At 47.2% G+C, this 21,941-nt stretch overlaps 1 long non-coding RNA gene across 1 annotated transcript; it reads left to right on the forward strand.

Annotated features, from left to right (window-relative positions):
- The first annotated feature begins 205 nt into the window (after window positions 1-205).
- LOC141557529 (uncharacterized) lies at window positions 206-21,706 on the forward strand. Its single transcript, XR_012486815.1, has 4 exons — window positions 206-647; window positions 838-914; window positions 18,062-18,340; window positions 21,524-21,706. It is a non-coding gene; the product is annotated as an uncharacterized LOC141557529 (long non-coding RNA).
- Window positions 21,707-21,941: the final 235 nt, after the last annotated feature.

Genomic DNA, 21,941 nt, shown 5'->3' on the forward strand with positions numbered 1-21,941 from the left:
TTATAAGGTAGTTGATTTTTGAGGAACTCTCCAGAGAAAATAAAGAAAAGAAAGGGACAGGTGGCAACAGGTTAACTATTAGGCAGCGTCTGAAACATCTACAGTTTCTGTATTCAAGTTTCTACTCCTAAATGATGAATTCTAGATGTATATGCTTGTAGTAGAAACATGAAAGAAAAAAGACAAGAAGAATGGGCAGCTTTTGTTGTGACCCTGACCTTTGTCTATTTAATTATGGGTGTTTTAATCCTGTTAATATGTGTTTGTAAATTTTCACAAGATCAACACCTGCTACAACCATCCAGAAGTGATAGTGCCTCTTGCATTCCTCAGTGTGTGGACCATGCTGTGGCGGGCGAGAGGGGGAATAACGGCAAAAAACAAAACAAAACAAAAAGGTGAATTGTTAAGGGACAATTCCCCAAGAGCCTCCCCAGCTGTGGATCATACCATCTGAAGGAGTTGCTGGGCAACCTTTTCTGACACAGGTGTTGGGGATTGGAATGAGATAAATTGGAGACAGAGGGAAGAGGAGGGAGGCCTCTCAGTCAAAGATGTCAGAGAACAGCAACTGTCTCAGTCTCCTTGTATCATCCTTTCACAAGAGGAGATCCATTCTGGGTTGGATTTTCAGCAGCCACTGGCAGGTACTCCCATGTATTCCAACAGAAAGTCATTTCTTAGTGAGGGACATCCTAAGAAGTTTCAAATAAATGTGTGGTTTTCTTTTCAGTTAACCTCTGAAATTATTTACTTCCAGTTGGGAGATTGAATTAATGGATGAGATTCTACCTTGTTTCTCCTGGAACCATAATTAAAATTTCTCCAAATATTTAGAAATGAGATGACTACAACTTTCCTGAGGTCAGAGAGTGATGGAAACAAAACCAGCACCTTGGAGTGGAATCATACAGGTAAGGTTTTTTATTCCTAGGGGACTTCCCTGCTTTAGTTTGGGTGGAACAGAGAGATAAGATGAGTGTTTTAAAGATTTGGGATGGAAATTGGTAAATTGTGCAATTGTTGCTGTTATGGATGTATGGGAATTTTATATGTGTCATGATTATTTGATGCTTTAGCTTAGAAATACATGGCCAATGTGATAATTTGTGTTTATTCATATAAAGTATGTGAATATATGTACATATAAATATATATATATATATATATATATATATTCATCTAAAAGTTCTTTTGAAGCAAAGCAATCTTAAGAGTTAGTGATATAGAAAAGAATGTCAACACAACATCTAAAAAGGAAAAAAAAAATCTAACAACCACCAGTTATATTCTAATGCTTGCTTTCAAAACACAAATGTCTTGTCAGTAGGTTTAGGTTAGGGCCTAGAGGCAGGGCTTAGTAGACGGTTAGGGGCGGTAGGTTTTGCTTAGGGTTTAGAAGCAGGGCTTTGTTTAGCTAGACAGTTAGGGCCCATAGGTTTAGGTTCAGGCCTAGAGGCAGGGGTTGGCTTAGCTAGATGGTCAGGGCCGGTAGGTTTATTTTAGGGTGTAGAGGCAGGGCTTAGTAAGATGGTTAGGGCCAGTAGGTTTAAGTTAGGGACTAGAGGCAGGGCTTGTCTTAGCTAGAGGGTTCGGGCTGGTAGGTTTGGGTTAGTTCCTAGAGGCAAGGCTTGGCTTAGCTAGACAGTTAGGGCCGGTAGGTGTAAGTTAGGGCCTAGAGGCAGGCCTTAGCTAGACGGTTAGGGCTGGTAGGTTTAGGTTAAGGCCTAGAAGCAGGGGTTGGATTAGCTAGATGGTTAGGGCCGATAGGTTTAGGTTAAGGCCTAGAGGCAGGGGTTGGCTTAGCTAGATGGTTAGGGCCGGTAATTTATTTTAGGGCATAGAGGCAGGGCCTAACTAGACTGTTAGGGCCGGTATGTATAGGTTAGAGCCTACAGGCAGGGCTTAGCTAGATGGTTAGGGCCCTAGATTTAGGTTAGTTCCTAGAGGCAGGGCTTAGAATAGCTAGACGGTTTGGACCGGTAGGTTTAGGTTAGTTCCTAGAGGCAGGGATTGGCTTAGCTAGACGGTTAGGGCCAGTAGGGTTTTTTTATTGCCTAGAGGCAGGGTTTAACTAGACAGTTAGGGCCAGTAGGTTTAGGTAAGGGCCTAGAGGCAGGACTTAGCTAGATGGTTAGGGCCGGTAGGTTTATTTTATCGCCTAGAGGCAGGGTTTAACTAGACAGTTAGGGCCAGTAGGTTTAGGTAAGGGCCTAGAGGCAGGACTTAGCTAGCCGGTTAGGGCCGGTAGGTTTAGGTTAGGGCCAAGATTCAGGGCTCACCTAGACGGTTAGGGCCGGTAGGTTTAGTTTAGGGCCTAGAGGCAGGGCTTGTCATAGCTAGATGGTTAGGGCCGGTAGGTTTATTTTATCGCCTAGAGGCAGGGTTTAACTAGACAGTTAGGGCCAGTAGGTTTAGGTAAGGGCCTAGAGGCAGGACTTAGCTAGCCGGTTAGGGCCGGTAGGTTTAGGTTAGGGCCAAGATTCAGGGCTCACCTAGACGGTTAGGGCCTAGAGGCAGGGCTTGGCTAGACAGTTAGGGCTAGTAGGTTTAGGTTAGGGTCCAGGGGCAGGGCTTGCCTTAGCTAGATGGTTAAGGCCGGTAGGTTTAGGTTAGTTCCTAGAGGCAGGGCTTGGCTTAGCTAGACGGTTAGGGCCGGTAGGTTTATTTTATCGCCTAGAGGCAGGGCCTAACTAGACGGTTAGGGCCGGTAGACTTAGCTTAGGGCCTAGAGGCAGGGCTTAACTAGACAGTTAGGGACGGTAGGTATAGGTTAGGGCCTACAGGCAGGGCTTAGTTAAACGATTAGGACCCTAGGTTTAGGTTAGGGAGTAAAGGCAGGGCTTGGCATAGCTAGATGGTTAGGGCCTGTAGGTATAGGTTAATGACTACAGGGAGGGTTTGGCTAGACTGTTAGGGCCCTAGCTTTAGGTTAGGGAGAAGAGGCAGGGCTTGGCATAGCTAGACGGTTAGGACCGGTAGGTTTAGGTTAAGGCCTAGAAACAGGGCTCGGATTAGCTAGACGTTTAGGGCCGTTAGGTGTAAGTTAAGGGCTAGGGGCAGGCCTTAACTAGACTGTCAGGGCTGGGAGGTTGAGGTTAAGGCCTAGAAGCAGGTCTTCCCTTAGCTAGATGGTTTGGGCTGGTAGGTTTGTCTTAGGGATTAGAGGCAGGGTTTAGTTAGATGGTTAGGGCCGGTAGGTGTAAGTTAGGGCCTAGAGGTAAGGCTTAGCTAGCCAGTTAGGGCCGGTAGGTTTAGGTTAGCGCCTAGAGTTAGGTGTTAGCTAGACCCTTAGGGCCGGTAGGTTTAGGTTAGGGCCTAGAGGCAGGGCTTAACTAGACGGTGAGGGCCAGTAGTTTTAGGTTAGGGCCTAGGGGAAGGGCTTACCTAGATGCTTAGGGCCTAGAGGCAGGGCTTAGCTAGACGGTTAGGGCCGGTAGGTTTAGGTTAGGGCCTAGAGGCAGGGGTTGGCTTAGCTAGATGGTTAGGGCTGGTAGGTGTAAGTTAGGGCCTAGAGGTAGGTCTTAGCTAGACAGTTAGGGCCGATAGACTTAGGTTGGTTCCTAGAGGCAGAGCTTAGCTAGACAGTTAGGGCTGGTAGGTTTAGGTTAGGGCCCAGGGGCAGGGCTTGCCTTAGCTAGATGGTTAAGGCCTGTAGGTTTAGGTTAGTTCCTAGAGGCAGGGCTTGGCTTAGCTAGATGATTAGGGCCGGTAGGTTTATTTTATTGCCTAGAGGCAGGGCCTAACTAGACGGTTAGGACCGGTAGGTATAAGTTAGGGCCTAGAGGCAGGGCTTAGCTAGACGGTTAGCGCCCTAGGTTTAGGTTAGGGAGTAGAGGCAGGGCTTGGCTTAGCTAGATGGTTAGGGCCGGTAGGTTTAGGTTAGGGCCTAGAGGCAGGGCTTAACTAGACTGCAAGGGCCAGCAGGTTTAGGTTAGGGCCTAGGGGCAGGGCTTACCTAGGTGGTTAATGTCGGTAGTTTTAGGTTAGGGTCTAGAAGCAGGCCTTAGCTAGACGGTTAGGGCTTGTCGGTTTATGTTATGGCCTAGAGGCAAGGCTTAGCTAGACGGTTAGGGCCGGTAGGTTTCGGTTAAGGCCTAGAAACAGGGCTTGTCTTAGCTAGACGGTTAGGGTCGGTAGATTTAGGTTAGATCCTAGAGGCAGGGGTTAGCTAGATCCTTAAGTCCGGTAGGTTTCGGTTAGGGCCTAGAGGCAGGGCTTAGCTAGATGGTTAGGGTCGATAGATTTAGGTTAGCCCCTAGAGGCAGGGCTTGGCATAGCTAGACTGTTAGGACCGGTAGGTTTATGTTAAGGCCTAGAAACAGGGCTTGGCTTAGCTAGCCGGTTAGGGCCGGTAGGTTTAGGTTAGGGCCTAGAGTCAGGGGTTAGCTAGACGGTGAGGGACAGTAGGTTTAGGTTTGGTCCTAGGGGAAGGGCTTACCTAGATGGTTAGGGCCGGTAAGTTTAGGTTAGGACTTAGAGACAGGGCATAGCTAGACGGTTAGGGCCTGTAGGTTTACATTAAGGCTTAGAGGCAAGGTTTGCCATAGGTAGACAGTTAGGACCAGTACGTTTATATTAAGGCCTAGAAACAGGGCTTGGCTTAGCTAGACGATTAGGGCCAGTAGGTGTAAGTTAGGGCCTAGAGGCAGGCCTTAGCTAGACGGTTAGGGCCGATAGATTTAGGTTAGGTCCTTGTTAGAATTACTAGGTGAGAACTCAGGTTGTCTGGACAGTGACAAGGTGAGAATTCAGGTTGTCTGGACAATTACAAGGTGAGAACTCAGGTTGACTTGATAGAAGGAGCAAGCTCATTGGCTGAAGTGGTTCTTCCCAGAAGCCCTTGCATTATCCCACGCCCATTCTCTGGGAGGATAAAAGAGGCAACATTGGGCCTGGAGAGGAGATTGGACTGGAGAAGGACAAGAGTTAAAGAGGAGAAGACTGCACTACATCTGGCTTGACACAGCTCTCTGCAGGAAGGGAAGTCGGCTCCCTGCATTTAGAAAGGGTTTGTCACCTAATAAGCCCAACATTCTGGCTTCTGAGAGAGGGGCTATAATTACAGGGTTCTATCCCTCCCCCACACATAGAGAGTTCATTTGTGTAGCGAGCTGTCGTCTCCAGAAGCTGCTGGATCGCTCTCTGGGAAGAGATCTGCTGTGTCTACTCAAATCTCTCAGACAGATTCTTCTTCCTGTAGTGAACCGTTGTCTCCAGGTAGTTGCTGTTAACTCTTGTCCAGAGAAGTGACTTCCCTTCCTGCAGAGAGCCGACTTCTTTTCATGCAGAGAGCTGTGTCAAGCCAGATGTAGTGCAGTCTTCTCCTCTTTAACTCTTGTCCTTCTCCAGTCCAATCTCCTCTCCAGGCCCAATGTTGCCTCTTTTATCCTCCCAGAGAATGGGCGTGGGATAATGCAAGGGCTTCTGGGAAGAACCACTTCAGCCAATGAGCTTGCTCCTTCTATCAAGTCAACCTGAGTTCTCACCTTGTAATTGTCCAGACAACCTGAATTCTCACCTTGTCACTGTCCAGACAACCTGAGTTCTCACCTAGTAATCCTAACAGGTCCTAGATGCAGGGGTTGGCTATAACCCTTAGGGTCGGTAGGTTTAGGTTAGGGCCTAGAGGCAGGTCTTAGCTAGACTGTGAGGGCCAGTAGGTTTAGGTTAGGACCTAAGGGCAGGGCTTACCAAATGGTTAGGGTCGGTAGTTTTAGGTTAGGGTCTAGAAGCAAGCCTTAGCTAGACGGTTAGGGCCGGTAGGTTTAGGTTAGGGCCTAGAGGCAGGGGTTAGCTAGACCCTTAGGGGCGGTAAGTTTAGGTGAGGGCCTAGAGGCAGGGCTTGGCTTAGCTAGACAATTTGGGCTGCTAGGTTTATGTTAGGGATTAGAGGCAAGGCTTATCTAGATGGTCAGGGCCAGTAGGTTTAGGTTAGGGCCTAGAGGCAGGGCTTAGCTAGACGTTTAGGGCCGGTAGGTTTAGGTTAGGGCCTAGAGGTAGTCCTGGGCTTAGCTAGATGGTTAGAGCTGGTACATTTAGGTTAGGGCCTAGAGGCAGGGCTTGGCATAGCTAGACGGTTAGGACCGTTAGGTTTATTTTAAGGCTGAGAAACAGGGCTTGGCTGAGCTAGACAGTTGGGCCGGTAGGTGTAAGTTAGGGCCTAGAGGCAGGCCTTAGCTAGATGGTTAGGGGCGATAGATTTAGGTTAGGGCCTAGAAGCAGGGGTTAGCTAGACCGTTAGGACAGGTAGATTTAGGTTAGTGCCTAGAGGTAAGGCTTGGCATAGCTAGAGGGTTTGGACCCGTAGGTGTAGGTTAGGGCCTAGAGGCAGGCCTTGGCTTAGCTAGATGGTTAGGGCCGGTAGGTTTATTGACCTAGCCTAGCCAAGCCAAGCCCCGGCTGGACCCCGGACCCCAGGCCCGACCTAGCCAAGACAAGCCAAGCCCCGGCTGGACCCCGGACCCCGGGACCGACCCAACATAGCCAAGCCAAGCCCCGGCTGGAACCCGGACCCTGGGAACGACCCAACATAGCCAAGCCAAGCCCCAGCTGGACCCAGGACAGCACGCCTGACCCAGGCAAACCAAAGCAAGCCCCTGCTGGACCCCGGACCCATGGCCTGACCTAGCCCACCCGCCCGAACTATCGTAGCCAAACCAAGACCCGGCTAGACCTCAGACCGCGGGCCCAACCTAGACCAGCCAAGCCAAGCCAGGGCTGGACCCCAGACCCTGGGCCCAACCTAGCCCAACCGTCTGACCTAGCCTCGCCATGCCAAGCCCCGCCTAGACCCTGGACCCCGGGCCTGACCTAGCCCACCCGCCTGACCTAGCCTTGCCAAGGCAAGCCCCGGCTAAACCCCAAGCCCCAGGCCCGACCTAGCCTAACCAATCCAAGCCCAGGCTGGCCCACAGACCCCAGGTCCGACCTAGCCCACCCGACCGACCTAGCCTAGCCAAGCCAAGTCACTACTGGACCCCGGACATCGGGCCACTCCTAGCCAAGCCAAGCCCCGGCTGGGCCCCGGACTGCAGGCCCGACCTAGCCTAGCCAAGCCAAGCCCCACCTGGACCCTGGACCCTGGACCCCGCCTAGCCCACCTGCCCGACATAGCCTAGCCAAGCCATGCCCGGACTAGACTCCCGACCCTGGGCCCGACCTAGCCCAACCACCCAACCTAGACTAGCCAAGCCAAGCCCCGGCTGGACCCTGGAACCTGGGCCCGACCTAGCCTCCCCGCCCTACCTAGCCTAGCCAAGCCAAGTCACTACTGGACCCCGGACATTGGGCCCCTCCTAGCCTAGCCAAGCCAAGCCCCGGCTGGGCCCCGGACTGCGGGCCCGACCTAGCCTAGCCAAGCCAAGCCCCAGCTGGACCCTGGAACCTGGCCCGACCTAGCCTCCCTGCCCTACCTAGCCTAGACAAGCCAAGCCCTGGCTGGACCCTGGTCCCCGGGCCCAACCTCACCTAGCCTAGTCAAGCCAGGGCTAGACCCGCGACCCTAGGCCCGACCTAGCCCACCCACCCGACCTAGCCTTGCCAAGCCAAGCCCCGGCTGGACCGCGGACCCCGGGCCCGACCTAGCCTAGCCAAGCCAAGTCCCAGCTGGACCCCGGACCGCGGGCCTGACCTAGCCTAGCCAAGCCAAGCCCCAGCTGGACCCCGGACACTGTACCCCGGGCCCGACCTAGCGCAGCCAACCGAGCTAGCCTAGCCAAAACAAGCCTGGGCTGGACCGCGGACCCCGGGCACGAACTAGCCCGCTAGCCCAACCGAGCCTAGCCAAGCCAAGCCCCGGCTGGAACCTGACCCCAGGCCCAACCCAGCCTAGCCAAGCCAAGCCCTGGATGGACCCCGGACCCCAAACCTGACCTAGGCCACCCACCCAACCAAGCCTAGCCATGCCAAGCCCTAGATGGATCCCGGACCCTGGGCCCAACCTAGCCTAGCCAAGCAAAGTCCCGGCTGGACCCCGGACCCGGGGCTTGACCTAGCCTAACCAAGCCAAGCTCCGGCTGCAGCCCGGACACCGGGCCTGCTCTAGCCTAGCCAAGCCAAGCCCCGGCTGGACCCCGGAACCAGGACCCGACCTAGCTCACCCGCCTGAACTAGCCTAGCCAAGCCAATTCCTGGCTGGAACCTGGAACCCGGGCCTGACCTAGCCTAGCCAAGCCAAGCCAGAGCTGTACCCTGGACCCCGGGCCCGACCTAGCCTAGCCAAGCCAAGCCCTGGCTGTACACAGAACGACAGGCCCAACTTAGCCTAGCCACGCCAAGCTCCGACTGGACCCCGGACCCCAGGCCCAACCTAGGCCACCCACCCGACCTAGCCTAGCCAAGGCAAGTCCCGGTTGGACCCCCGGACCCAGGGGTCAACCTAGCCCAAAAAAGCCAAGCCCCGGCTGGACCCCGGACCAAGGGCCCAACCTAGCCTGGCCAAGCCAAGTCCCGGCTGGACCCTAGACCCAGGGCTCGACCTAGCCTAACCAAGCTAAGCCCCGGCTGAAGCCCGGACACAGGGCCTGCCCTAGCCTAGCCAAGCAAAACCCTGGCTGGACCCCGAACCACAGGCCCAACCTAGCCTAGCCAAGCCAAGCCCCAGCTGGACCCCGGACCCAGGGCCCGACCTAGCTCACCCACCTGAACTAGCCAAGCCAAGACCTGGCTGGACCCCAGACCACGGGCCCGACCTAGCCTAGCCAAGCCAAGCTCCGACTGGACCCCAGACCCCAGGCCCGACCTAGGCCACACACCCGACCTAGCCTAGCCAAGCCAAGCCCTGGATGGACCCCCGACCCCGAGCCTGACCCAGCTTAGCCAAGCCAAGCCCTGGCTTAACCCAAGAGCCCGGGGCTAACTTAGCCTAGCCAAGCCAAGCCCCGGCTGGATCCTGGACCCCGGGCCTGACTTAGCCTAACCCGGGCTTGACTAGACCCCGGACCCTGGGACCGACGTAGCCTAGCCAAGCCAAGCTCCGACTGGACCCTGGACCCAGGCTCGACCTAGCCTAAACAAGCCAAGCTGCGGCTGGACCCCGGTCACCGGGCCCAACCTAGCCCACCCGCCCGATATATCCTAGCCAAGCCAAGGACCGGCTGGACCCCCGACCCCGGGCCCAACCCAGCTTAGCCAAGCCAAGCCCCGGCTTAACCCAAGAGCTCAGGTCAAACTTAGCCTAGCCAAACCAAGCGCCGGCTGGATCCTGGACCCCGGGCCTGACCTAGCCTAGGCCAGGCTTGGCCCAACCTAGCCTAGCCAAGACAAGCTGCGGCTGGACCCCGGACCCCAGGCCCGACCTAGACCACCCGCCCGACACATCCTAGCCAAGCCAAGGACCGGCTGGAACCCCGACCCAGGGCCCGACATATCCTAGCCAAGCCAAGCCCTGGATGGACCCCCGACCCCAGGCCCGACCCAGCTTAGCCAAGCCAAGCCCCGGCTTAACCCAGGAGCCCGGGCCCAACTTAGCCTAGCCAAGCCAAGCCCCGGCTGGACCCCGGACCCTGGGACCGACCTAGCCAAGCCAAGCCCCAGCTGGATCCTGGACCCCGGGCCTTACCTAGCCTAGCCAAGCCAGGGCTGGACCCCGGACCCTGGGACCGACCTAGCCTAGCCAAGCCAAGCCAGGGCTGGAACCCGGACCCTGGGCCCAACCTAGCCCACCCGCCTGACCTCGCCTATCCAAGGCAAGCCCCGCCTAGACCCCGGCCCCCAGGCCCGACCTAGGCCACCCAACCGACCTAGCCTAGCCAAGGCAAGTCCCGGCTGGACCCCCGGACCCAGGGGGTCGACGTAGCCCAAACAAGCCAAGCCCCGGCTGGACCCCAGCCACAGGCCCAACCTAGCCTGGCCAAGCCAAGTCCCGGCTGGACCCCGGACCCAGGGCTCGACCTAGCCTAACCAAGCCAAGCCCCGGCTGAAGCCCGGACACAGGGCCTGCCCTAGCCTAGCCAAGCAAAGCCCTGGCTTGACCCCGAACAACAGGCCCGACCTAGCCTAGGCAAGCCAAGCCCCGGCTGGACCCCGGACCACGGGCCCAACCTAGCTCACCCGCCTGAACTAGGCAAGCCAAGTCAAGACCCGGCTAGATCCTGGACCACGGGCCCGACCTAGCCTAGCCAAGCCAAGCCAGGGCTGGACCCCAGACCCTGGGACCGACCTAGCCTAGGCAAGCCAAGCCCGGGCTAGACCCTCAACCCTGGGCCCGACCTAGCCCACCCGCCCGACCTAGCCAAGCCAAGCCCCGGCTGGACCCCGGGCCCGACCTAGCCTAGCCAATCCAAGCCCAGGCTGGACCACGGACCCCGGGCCCAACCTAGACTACCCGCCGATGTAGCCTTGCCAAGCCAAGCCACAAATGTCCCCCAACACCGGGCCCCACCTAGCCTAGCCAAGCCAAGCCCCGGCTGGGCCCTGGACCCCGGGCCCGACCTAGCCCACCTGCCCAACCTAGCCTAGCCAAGCCAAGCCCTGGCTGGACCCCGGTAAGTTCCTGGAATTGTAAGCCCAGGTTGTTGAATTCTGTCTCCATGGTTAACTGTAGCTTGCCACTAAAAGCAAATACAGACTTAATTCTGCATGTTTCCTGTTTGGGTTCTCATAGGGATCTCCTGGTATGGTCTTTAATGATAGCTATTATATTGGAAGTTTTAAAACAATGAAACATACAAAATAGGTGGTTGGGTTTAACTTTTTTTGCAGAAGCTGCTGATGCAACAGGTGGGGCTTTGTGTTATTGTTCTAAAAGAGTTCATGAGATTTTACCCTAATACAAACTCTAGGCCTGGTCTCCTCAGCTCTCTCTCTCTCTTTTTTAAAAATTTACTTAAACTATAAATTTTTCTCCTAGATTTCACTTCCTGAAATACCTCCTTGAAACTACATCAGGAAATGGCAGCTAGATGTGCAATGTTTCGAACACCAGTTTTGGAGTCAGGAGGACCCAAGTTAAAATGCAACCTCAGGCACTTACTAGTTATATAACCCTGGACAAGTCACTTAGGCTTGATTGCCACCATAAAGAGAGAGAACCATATGAGGGGGTTTTAACTGGGTTCTGTGGATAGATACTGAGAACCTGGATGGAGAAAAAACCCAACACTTTACATTGGTGTTGTCACTAACATTTGGTTTCTTCTAATTCTATATCTCTTATTATGCCTTTAAAAATTTTATTCCAGGAGTCTATAGGCTTCACCACAAATACATGGACAGGGACCTGTGACCCAAGAAAATGTTAAGAACTGCCCTACATGTGGGGTACAGTCAGAATGATGGGTTAGCCACCAAATGAGGTATGGTGTGACACCCCAAAATATATTGGGCTTCTGGGCTGTTAGTCCTCCCAAAAGAATTTGTAGGCATTCACCTCCAAATCAAGGGGCCAAAATTTTGCTAAGCTGCTAAGAGTAAGCTAAATTCTTTTTTTTTTTTTTTTTCCCCCTGAGGCTGGGGTTAAGTGACTTGCCCAGGGTCACACAGCTAGGAAGTGTTAAGTGTCTGAGACCAAATTTGAACTCAAGTCCTCCTGAATTCAAGGTTGGTGCTCTATCCACTGCCCCACATAGCTGACCCTTAGGCTAAATTCTAAGAGAAGGTAGCAAGGAAAGGGGTGTTAGCAATTAACTAGGAGAAGACAAGTTCTCTAATGGAACTTACAATTTATCAGGAAGAAGATGCCTTAAGGTGAAATTACATCATTGACTAGGGGAAGGGGAAGGAGCTAAATTTGTAAAGAGGTTTAGCAAGGATTTAGAGTATAAGCACATCATTTATAGGAAAAATATAATCTGAGCATTTGGCTTCATAACTTGGCTTTCTGATTGCATATAACAAGACCTTCTTCTGGGGCCAGACTAATCGTTATGGAAATGACCCTATCAGTGCTTCTTGCTGCCATGAGTATCCTATCAATGCTCCAGGCTCTCTCTGTTGAAGCCTGTTTACCTCCCCAGAACCTCATCACATTGTAAGCATCTTGTCCACCAATGTAGAGACTTCCTCATGTCCACCAGTAAGAAATGAGATCGATCTGTGACTTAGTAGATAAATTTGTAGGGACTTAGTTACCTGAGGTACTTAGAGGTTAAGTGACTTGCCTGATGTCCCATAACTAAATAAGTCTCAGAAGTGGAATTTGGACCCTGGCCTTCCTGACTAAGCCCAAGTCTCCATCCACTCTAACCAGATGCTAGGCCCAATTCTCTTATTTGGGCTGCATCTAAATAATCACAGATCTATGATTTTATTGCCATAAGGAACTCCCTGTGAAGAAACTTACTCTACCAATAATAATGGTTAATATTTCTGTAGCATTTTAAGGTTTGTGATGCATTTTATACTTATTTAATCCACACTATAATTGTCAGGTAGATACTGCTATTCTCATTTTACATATAAGGAAATCCAAGGTAAGGGGTCTTGCCAGGTTTCCATACCAATATACTCACTCCACCACCACAAAGATTGAAAGTTGCCTCAGGCAATGATGGGCTGACTTTCTTAAAAGTTACACAGCCATTACTTTGAGAAGAGAACTTAAACCTTGGTTTTCTTAACTTCAACACTGACTGCTCTCTGTTAAGCCAAGCTGCCTCTCAAATACTTGAATTTCCTTGTTTGGTTGTGTTCAATTATTTGTGACCCTGTATGAGGTTTTCTTGTAGTAGTTTCCCATTTTCTTCTCTAGCTCATTTTATAGATAAGAAACTGAGGCAAATAAGGGTAAATGATTGCCGGGGTCACATAGCTATAAATGTCTTAGGTTGGATTTGAATTCAGGAAAGATGGGTCTTCCTGACTCCAGCCCCAGAGATCTAGTCACCTTGCTCTCTTGAGTAGTTGAATTTAAAAACTGCCTTCCTACTACGATAATGAAACAGCTGATTTTTTTGTAGCAAATCAAAGTATCTTCAAAATATGTATTTTGAATCCAATAGGAAAAGGAGGAAAGTGTCTTTGACACTCACAGGGATGTCTGAGGTAGCTTGCCTGAGAACCAATGAGTAATTTGCAAGGGGTGGGATGAGGGTGAGGAGAGATCTGGAGGGTCTTGATGATGGTTGATGCTGGAACCAAAAATCTAAAGATGATTTCCACCCCTTATTCCCTCTTCTCCAGTGCAGAGATCCACATATAGTAGAGGCTGACCTGGAGAAAGCCTTGATTATTAAGGCCATTATTTGTTAAGATTTGTTCTGATTAGGCCAACAATGGACAGTTGCAGGGGTCATAGGCCAGAACCAGGAAGAAGTTGCTTTATTGCATTGAAACTTTTACTAGTTTACCTCATCAGGCTACCCTTAGCCCCAAATGTGAAGAGATGTGGCAAGAGGTAGAAGTGTAGGACTGGGGTGGAGTTGCTTTAGTGGGATATGGCTTAAAATAAAGTTTTAACATTTTTTTTTTAAATCATGGAACCCTTTAGCATTCTGGTAAAGCCAAGTAAACCTCAATAATATTTTTTTAAAAAGTAAAATAGGATTACAAAGAAACATAATATATTGATACACATTTTTTAAAAATTCATAGACCCTAGGTTTAGTATTTTAGCTTAAAAGTTTCTCACCTCCAGTAGGGAAAGATGTTATAGAATAGCTAGCCCCCCAAATCTGAGTCTCCCCAGCACATCTAGTTCCTTTAAGGCTTCCCATAAATGTTGATCTGTTATCTTCCTTTGAGGCCAGTAAGTCTTAAGCTCTGTATCCTTTTGTAAATGAAACATCACCCTAATGAAACTTCAAGATTAATTAAATTATTTTCCAAGATTTATTTCCCTTTTTGTGGAATAGACACTAGATTATCTACATCTCTTCCAGTTGTCAATTGCAAAATTCTATTAATTATATTACTATGAGCAAGTTCTTGGGCCGGGTTCTTGTAAAATGGGGACAGTAACCTGTCCACCCTACCTCAAGGTGTTGTGCGGATCAAATGAGATCATATTTGGGAGAGTACATTGTGAACTACAAGGTATGTCTACTTAGGACATTATTCACTGACTGCTCAAGCAGGTACTGGCTTTAAGTCCTTTAAAAAAAAAAAGCTGAGATTGTAGGGAAGTAAGATGGGAGGCAATTTATAGATAGCACATGAACTTAGATGGCATCTGGGATTCAGTTTACCTTCTCATTTTTGATGGCTACATGTCACTTGCTCAGCACATGGTTTACATTTGCAAAATGCTTTACATACCCAATGCACCTTTGAGGTGGTCAGCAGAGACTTTGGAGAAGGATAGGTAGATTTGTGAATCACCAGCAGAGAAGTGGTAATTAAATCCATGGGAACTGATGAGATCAGCAAGTGAAATAGTATAGAGGATTTGAAGGATACCCATAGGTAAAGAATATAATCTAAAAGGGAGTTAACAAAGAAGACAGAGAAGGAGCAGCTTGCTGTGGGAGGGATGAAAGCAGAACCAGGGAGAGTAATATTCTGAAACCCTAGAGAAGACAGGATCAAAGAGAACGCATGTCAAAGGCTGCTGAGAAATGGAGGAGGAGGATTGAGAAGTGGTCATTGGACCAGCTAAGAGAGCGTTAGTTACTTTGGAAAGGGCAGTTTCAATGAGATGATAAAGTTGGAAGCTGGCCAGGAAAGAATTAAGACATTAAGAGTGGAGAATGTAGAAGCATCTATCTATTGTAGAAGATCTTTTCAAGGAGTTTAGCAGTTTTTGTTTGTCCTTCGGCCTTGAAGAGGACCAGGACATCAGAGAGGTGGTGCTGTGACATGTGAGTGAGTTGGATTTAAGTGAGGGAATCTGGGCAAGGTCACTGATTCACCTTCCCCAAGAGCATCTGGGACCAGTGGCCAGACATAGATCAGGACCACTGGAGATGGCCCTGCAGGATGCAGTTTAGCCACAAAGCTGCAGAATAGAAACAATAGTTAGCAGAGATCAAATGAGGGAAAAGACATGGTCATGTCTGTAGGCAGTAGTTTATGAGCTTGTGGAGGAGAGATTAAGAATAAGGAAAAGAGGGAGCAGCTAGGTGGTGCAGTGGATAGAGTACCAGCCCTCAGGAGCACCCGAGTTCAAATCTGGTCTCAGACACTTAATACTTCCTACTGTGTGAACCTGGGCAAGTCACTTAACCCTAATTGTTTCAGGGGGGGAAAGATGAGGAAAAGAGGAAGTATGGAAGAGGGCAATCTGTTGGAGATGGAATGGGATGGGATAGCCACCTCATCGTGGGAGGCAGGAATGAAGGAGAATGTGGTAGAAGGCACCCAGGTGATAGGAATGAGGAAGAGGGGAGAAGAGGAAGTCCATGGCAAATAGCCTCATTTTTTTCTGTAAAATGAGGCAAGGTTTTCAGCTGAAAGTGTTGGGAAGTTTGAGGAGGGATGAAAAGGTCTGGAAGAGGCACTCTGTAAAGTTGAGTGGTGAGTTAATAAGGGAGGCATAGGATGATTGCTAGCAGCAGTAAGCATCTAGTTGAAGTTGCATAACAAATTTGTAGTAGAATCAATCAGAACTAGTTGCATTATTTTTCCCCTCTTTCTTAAGCAGTGTGTGTGGAAAAGCAAAGGCAGGTGTGTGGTGGGAGGGATCCAAGGTTGAGGCTTGGCTGGGTTTAATTGATATAAGGATGCTAGGGATTCAAGAAAGAACTGTAGAGGTGAATAGTTCACCACGAGAACAGGAGAAAGTGGCTAGTGCAGGGGAGATGGTCTAGGAAAGAACTGAAGAGTGAAGGGATTGGCAGTCACTGTGTGATGGGAGAATAGGGTTTTGTAAGGGAAGGTACAAGAAAAAGTGAAAAGCCAATAGATTAAGGTCAGATAAGGGTTTTCAGAATTCTTGAATGTAGGGTTGGTACATTTGTAGATAATCACAAGATCGTGATTTTGATTGGGTGATAGATATAAATAGCATGAACTTCAAGGAAAGAGATGTTATTGAGTGAAGGAAGTAAAGGGCAAAACTGAAAGGGGGCAATGAAGAGCAAGGAGTATTCCAACTCTCCTGAACCAGTGAGTCATGAAGAAAGAATGAAGATGCAGTCAGTCCTGGGAAGAGTGGCTAGGGAGGTTATGTCCTCAGAGGGAGGTCAGCAGGTTTCAGTAAAAACTGGTAGATGGTAGAAGTGGGGAGGAAAGAGATTAAGATTATTGCCTGTGGAACAGGTATTCTAGAAGGCACAGCAGAGGCTAGATGTAGTTAGGTGGAAGTTTTGAGGGGAACGGGAATAAGGAAATAAGTGGGAAGGGTTGGGGAATAGGCTTTGTGTGATGATCTACAAGAGTTCAGAATCACTGGGAAATGAAGGGTATGTCACATAGCTATTAAGTGTCTGAGGTGAGTTTCAAAGCCAGACCTGATAAAATCCAATACCTTAACCCCTAAACCAGGAGGCCTCTTTAAAGTTGCATAATGCCATTGTTTAAATCTTAAGGTGCCGGTTTTGCAATGAATGTTAGACTCTGTGACCTCATTTGGGGTTTTCTTGGCAAAAATACTGGAGTGGTTTGCTATAGTCTTCTCCAACTTATTTTAAGATGAAGAAACTGAGGCAAGCAGTTAAGTGATTTCATACAATATAAAAGTCTTAGCATCTCAGATTCATTCATGCACCCCTCCCCATTACCATTAGCCATAGTGAGTGCCTATTATACAATATACTGTTCATGTCCTCTTTTTAGGAACCAGGTTATTAGTTGGGGAAAAACTATCCACCTACTTGAAACTTGAGACTGCTAATAACAGCTTATATTAGTGTCTTTCATGGCAATCATGCTTTTCAAAAATAACATAAACAAGCATTTATTAAATGTTCCATTATGTGCCATTCACTGAGCCATGCTGCTCTTGAAAAACTTAAATTCTATTGGAAGGGAAACAACATAGACCTGAGTAAATATATTCAAAACAAATGCAAAGTAATTGGTGGAAGTGAGAAGAACATTAAAGGCCTCCTGAGATATGGTTTGGATTGTGTTTGCTAAACACTGGAGACTTAAGAGATGGAGAAGTGTGTTTCATTTTTGATTCTCATTACAATACTGTGAAAGCAATAAATTGGTTTCACTCCAGCATTTGGAAGGAGGGCTCTCTCAATTCTAAGTGACTTGATTAATTTCTTCATTTAGTGACAAATAATTCTCTCAATAAGTGGTTCTGTGTAACTCAGGCATCCTCACAAAGGCATCATCCTCAGGGCAAACAAGGAAACCAAAAGAGATTTACTGAAGGATGTCCTTCACAACATCTGGAGACAAGAAAGTGATTCTTTGGGCTTCTAAATCCACTTCCAGACTGAGTAGTGTGACAATTCCTCAAAGGGTTTCTTCTTTTCCTGTTTTTGTGTATAAAAAGTCCCATCTGACACATTAGAGATTCTCCCTGCTCTTGGGGGATTCTATAGTGGTATTTGTTGGGGAACACGGACTTATCAGATGCCTCTGCTTCTAGAGCTACACTTTGAGGTCTTTGAGGACCATAAGGAAATTGAAGAGGATGAGAGAGAATATGGGCCTTAAAGGCACCCAAGGGGCCCCCCCTCACTCATAATCTGTGTCAGAGGTCAAGGACTCATAATATAGACTTGTAACATGTATTAAATTGTGCTTCCATGTTTATCAGGTTCATATTTCTTTTTTTAAAAATGTCACTGATGAAGTTTTTAAGTGTTGTGACTTGAACCCCATTTCCCTCATAATCTCTGTAGTTTTTATTGCATTTTTTTGTATAGCATGGTGAATTTTCAGAATGAATGTCTCTTTACATCACAACTGACTATATTTCAAGCATTTGAAAAGTTTTTTGTAGAAGGGGAAATTATTTTTTTCAGGTTGGGCTTAAAAGATAAAATTGGGAACAGCAAGAAATTTCAGAGAAGCACATTTAGGCTCCTAATAGAGCTATTCAAGATTTCCTTTAAACTGGAATGGATTGCCTTTGGAATCAGTGAATTGCCCATCACACTGGAAGTCATCAAGTAGAGGCTGGATGAACACTTAGGAAAAACAAGAGATAAGGTTTTTGTGGGTTTTGTCCATAATTACACATTCTATTTTTTTAAAAAAAATTATTTAAAATTTTATTTTTTAGGTTATACATGTGCATTAATTTTTTACAAATTTCCATGAATCATGTTGGGAGAGAAACAAAAAGGAACAAAAGGGAAAAACCATGAGAAAGAAAAAAAGAACAGAAGGAAAAAAGAAGTGAAATCAGTATGCTTTGATCCACATTTCGTCTCCATAGTTATCTCTCTGGATGTAGATGGCATCTTCCATCAAAGTTTATTGAAATTGCCTTGGATCACTGAATTGCTGAGAAGAGCTAGGTCTACCATAGTTGATCATCACATCATCTCGCTGTTGCTGGGTATGTATGTTTTCCTGGTTGTACTTGCTTCACTCAGCATCAGTTCATGTAAAGTCTTTCCAGATCTTTACAGTTATACATTTTCTAAGTACAAGAGGCAGGATTTGAACTCAAATCTTCCTAACTTCAGCCCAGCATTCTATCATTCCTGCAGCCTAAGGTAAAAAGTGTTAGTCATCACTACAGGCTGCAGGGTAGTGTTTGCTTGCAGGGACAGCATGGAAAACTGATCCTCTCTGAACTGATCCATCTTCTAAGAGTAGCTAGGACACTAGTGTTAGAATTGCTCCTGGCTCAGGTTCCTCTCACCATGTGGTTAGGCAACTTCACAGAGCACTCTGGGCAACAGATGTGTTGGGGTACACCAAAGATGTTGGGGTTGTGAGCTGTGGGATTTAGTGTCATCTCTGAAAGAATCCAGGCTCAAACCATTTGAGGTAAGGGATGATACAACCTGTGGGGTTCCTCCTTAAGGGAGGGGAGCAACCCAGCAGAGTGAGGTTTATACAGAGAAGGGAAAGCAAGGGAAAAGCCTGGAGAATTGGGCAAATCAGAAAATTGAATGATCTCAAAGGAGATTTTGCATAGTTGGAAAATCTCAGAAAAGCCCCTATAATGGGACAAAGGGATGCATGGAAAAAGAAAAAGGCCATTTTGTTCCAATGAAATCCATGAGAGTGAGAAAATGACAGGATTATTGGGTCTGGGACAACAGCTAAGATTCTATCAGATGGTCATCTCTCTAGTTTCATCACAGGATTCTCTATTTCCCTTGTGCTTTGAAGTATAGGTCTGCTTGGTACTTTATCTCCATTTAAGAATGAGATATTTTGAAATCACCAAAATACATGCTATTTTGATCTTTTTAGAATGGATTTGTTCTATCCTAATGGCATCCTGAGAACTGCTTTTTTTTTTTTTTTTTTTTTTTTTTAAGTCTGGGACTTGAGAGCAACAAAAATATATTAAATCTATTTTTTTGCTACTCCAGCCTCATTTGAGTTCAGATCTGGCTTCAGGTAGCTGTGTGACCCTGGACAAATCACTTGATCCTATTTGCTTCAGTTTCCTTATCTGTAAAATGAGCTGGAGAAAGAAACGGCAAACTCTTCCAGTGTTTTTGCCAAGAAAACTCTAAATGGGACACAGAGTCAGACATGACTTAAAAAAAAAAAAAAAAAAAAAAAAAAAAAGACTAAACAACAAGTCTTACTCCTTACTCCTTTTCTTACATATGCCTGAAAAATTGGAGTATTCTGATTTCCTATATGCTCCAAATCCCACTGATTTATTCACAGTATCCTTCATGCCTCATTCTACCTGTTGGAATCCTTATAGAATTAAAGTATTTAAAACTCAAAAGGATCTTAGAGATCACATTAATCACTCCCCATCCTTTAATCACCATTTTACAGGTTCCAATAGAGGAAGAGAGTTATTTAAGGTAACAAAAATAGTGGTAAACTCAGCAAGTTGAATCTGACCCAGACATCTGGATCTGAAGGCTAACCAGATACCATCACTCCTAATCCTAACTAATTTTGTAAAAGTCTTTAACTCTCCCCTCCAGATATTCCCAAGCTTTCTCTAAGAACTTTCACTTATTATGTATTACGTATTATGTTTCTGGTTAAATTTCTTGAATTGGAGGGAGGGGAAGGAAGGAGGATTCTTTTCAACTTAAGCTGAGTCTCCATCCCCTCCCCACCTCATCCCATTCTAGGAATGCCACAAGTCAGGAATCCCAGACTCAAGATTGTTACAGCTGTGATGGACCTTAAAGATCATCCAACCTACTTGCCTCATTTAAGGAATGGGAAACTATAGAACCAGAGGGGTAAAGGCTGGCCAGAGCATATAACTATAGTGATTATTGCCTGAACTAGGACTAGAAATCAGACCACAAATTTAGAGCTGGAAGAGATCTCATAAGTAATCCAGTCCATTAGCCATCCTTTACAGATGGGGAAACTGAGACCCAGAAACTAGGAGATGTGGGATTTGAACCCAGGTCCTCCAACTCTAGTTCCCTTTCCAATGCACCATGCTGTCACTTTCCTGACTTGGTATCTAAAGCTGCACTAGCAAATAAAGAATGGCTGAATCTGAATTCTTTGTGGGCAGCTACTTCAGTTTGTGTTTGGAAGAATATAAGCATCTTGAAAGTAGAGTTTTGTTTTGTTTTTTTTTTTTTTAATCCCCAGCACTTAATATAGTGCCTAGTTCTTAGCACCTAATCAATTCTTGTTTTTTGGGTAATTGTTTGGGAAATGTCAGAGGAACATAAATATTTCTTGTATCCAAAGCTTGGTGAGAAACTCTATGAGTTTCCAATGTCCTACCTGCAATCTTATTTTTAGCCTCCTGAAAGGAAAGAGTATTGGACTAGATGTTAGGAGACCAAGATCCCAGCTAACTTACCACATGTCTTTAGCTGTCACTTCATCTTTCTTACCCTTAGTTTCCTACTCTTCCAAAGTGGGGATGGAGGCACATTGGACTAAATGGGTCCTTCCAACTTTTCTCTCAACACCCTTTTCCTTTTCTCTCCCCTAACTAGATGCTAACCCCCTAACTCCATCTGTACCCACATGGGAAAGGAACTGAGTCCCAATTTAACTCCAACCATCACCGTCAGTCCACTGTCCCATTTCCTTTCAAGGATAAGCTATCACACCACTTATGTGAGCAAGGAATAACCAACTACATCCTTTTAGCAAGATGAAGGATCACCCAGCCTTCCACTAATTTATCAGTGTGGCCTAACCTCTAAAGTAACCTAAAGACCTCTGGTCCAAGACATCTTCCCTATAGAGCTGGAGTTGTTTATTAGAATATGACCCCCTTGAAAGGAGGGCCTCTTTATGTTTCCTATTTGCAGTGTGCAAAGACTTCATGCCCATAGTTTATGCTTAATAAATTAAATTTCACTCAAAAGGTCCCTAAGGTTCTTTCTAAACTTTTAATGATAGATATTTATATGATTTTGCTTCCTTCTGAGGCTGTTAAGGCAGGGGCTATTCCAAATCATTTAAACATTTTGTAATACACATTACTTTATTAATCCTATTGGGAGAGAAAAATCAGAGCAAAAGAGAAAAACCATGGGAGAGAAAAAACAGGAAAAAAAAAAGAAATGAACATAGCATGTGTTGATTTACATTCTTCTTTTTCTCGCTGCAGATGGCATTTTCTGTCCAAAGTCTATTGAGATTGCTCAGCTGAACCAGTGAGAAGTACCAAGTCTCATAGTTGATCGAACATTCTTACTATTACTGCTTACAGTGTATTTGTGGTTCTACTTCTTTTGCCTCAGTATCATTCCATGTAAATCTTTCCAGGCCTTTCTATAATCAACTTGTTCATCATTTGTATAGAACGATAATATTCCATTATCTTCATATACCACAACTTGATCTGCCATTTCCCAATTGATAGACATCTCATTTCCCAATTCTTTGCTACTGTTCCAAGCCATCTGGAAAGAAGGTAACATGAACTTCTCCCAGGATATGTTTGGCTTTGATGAGGGTTAAAGATAACCTACTTTGATTGTGTGCTTCTACTGCTAGTAGGTTGTATAAATATCAGGATCCAAACA

This window comes from Sminthopsis crassicaudata, chromosome 2, assembly GCF_048593235.1.
Source record: "Sminthopsis crassicaudata isolate SCR6 chromosome 2, ASM4859323v1, whole genome shotgun sequence".
In the NCBI taxonomy this organism is placed as follows: Eukaryota; Metazoa; Chordata; class Mammalia; order Dasyuromorphia; family Dasyuridae; genus Sminthopsis; species Sminthopsis crassicaudata.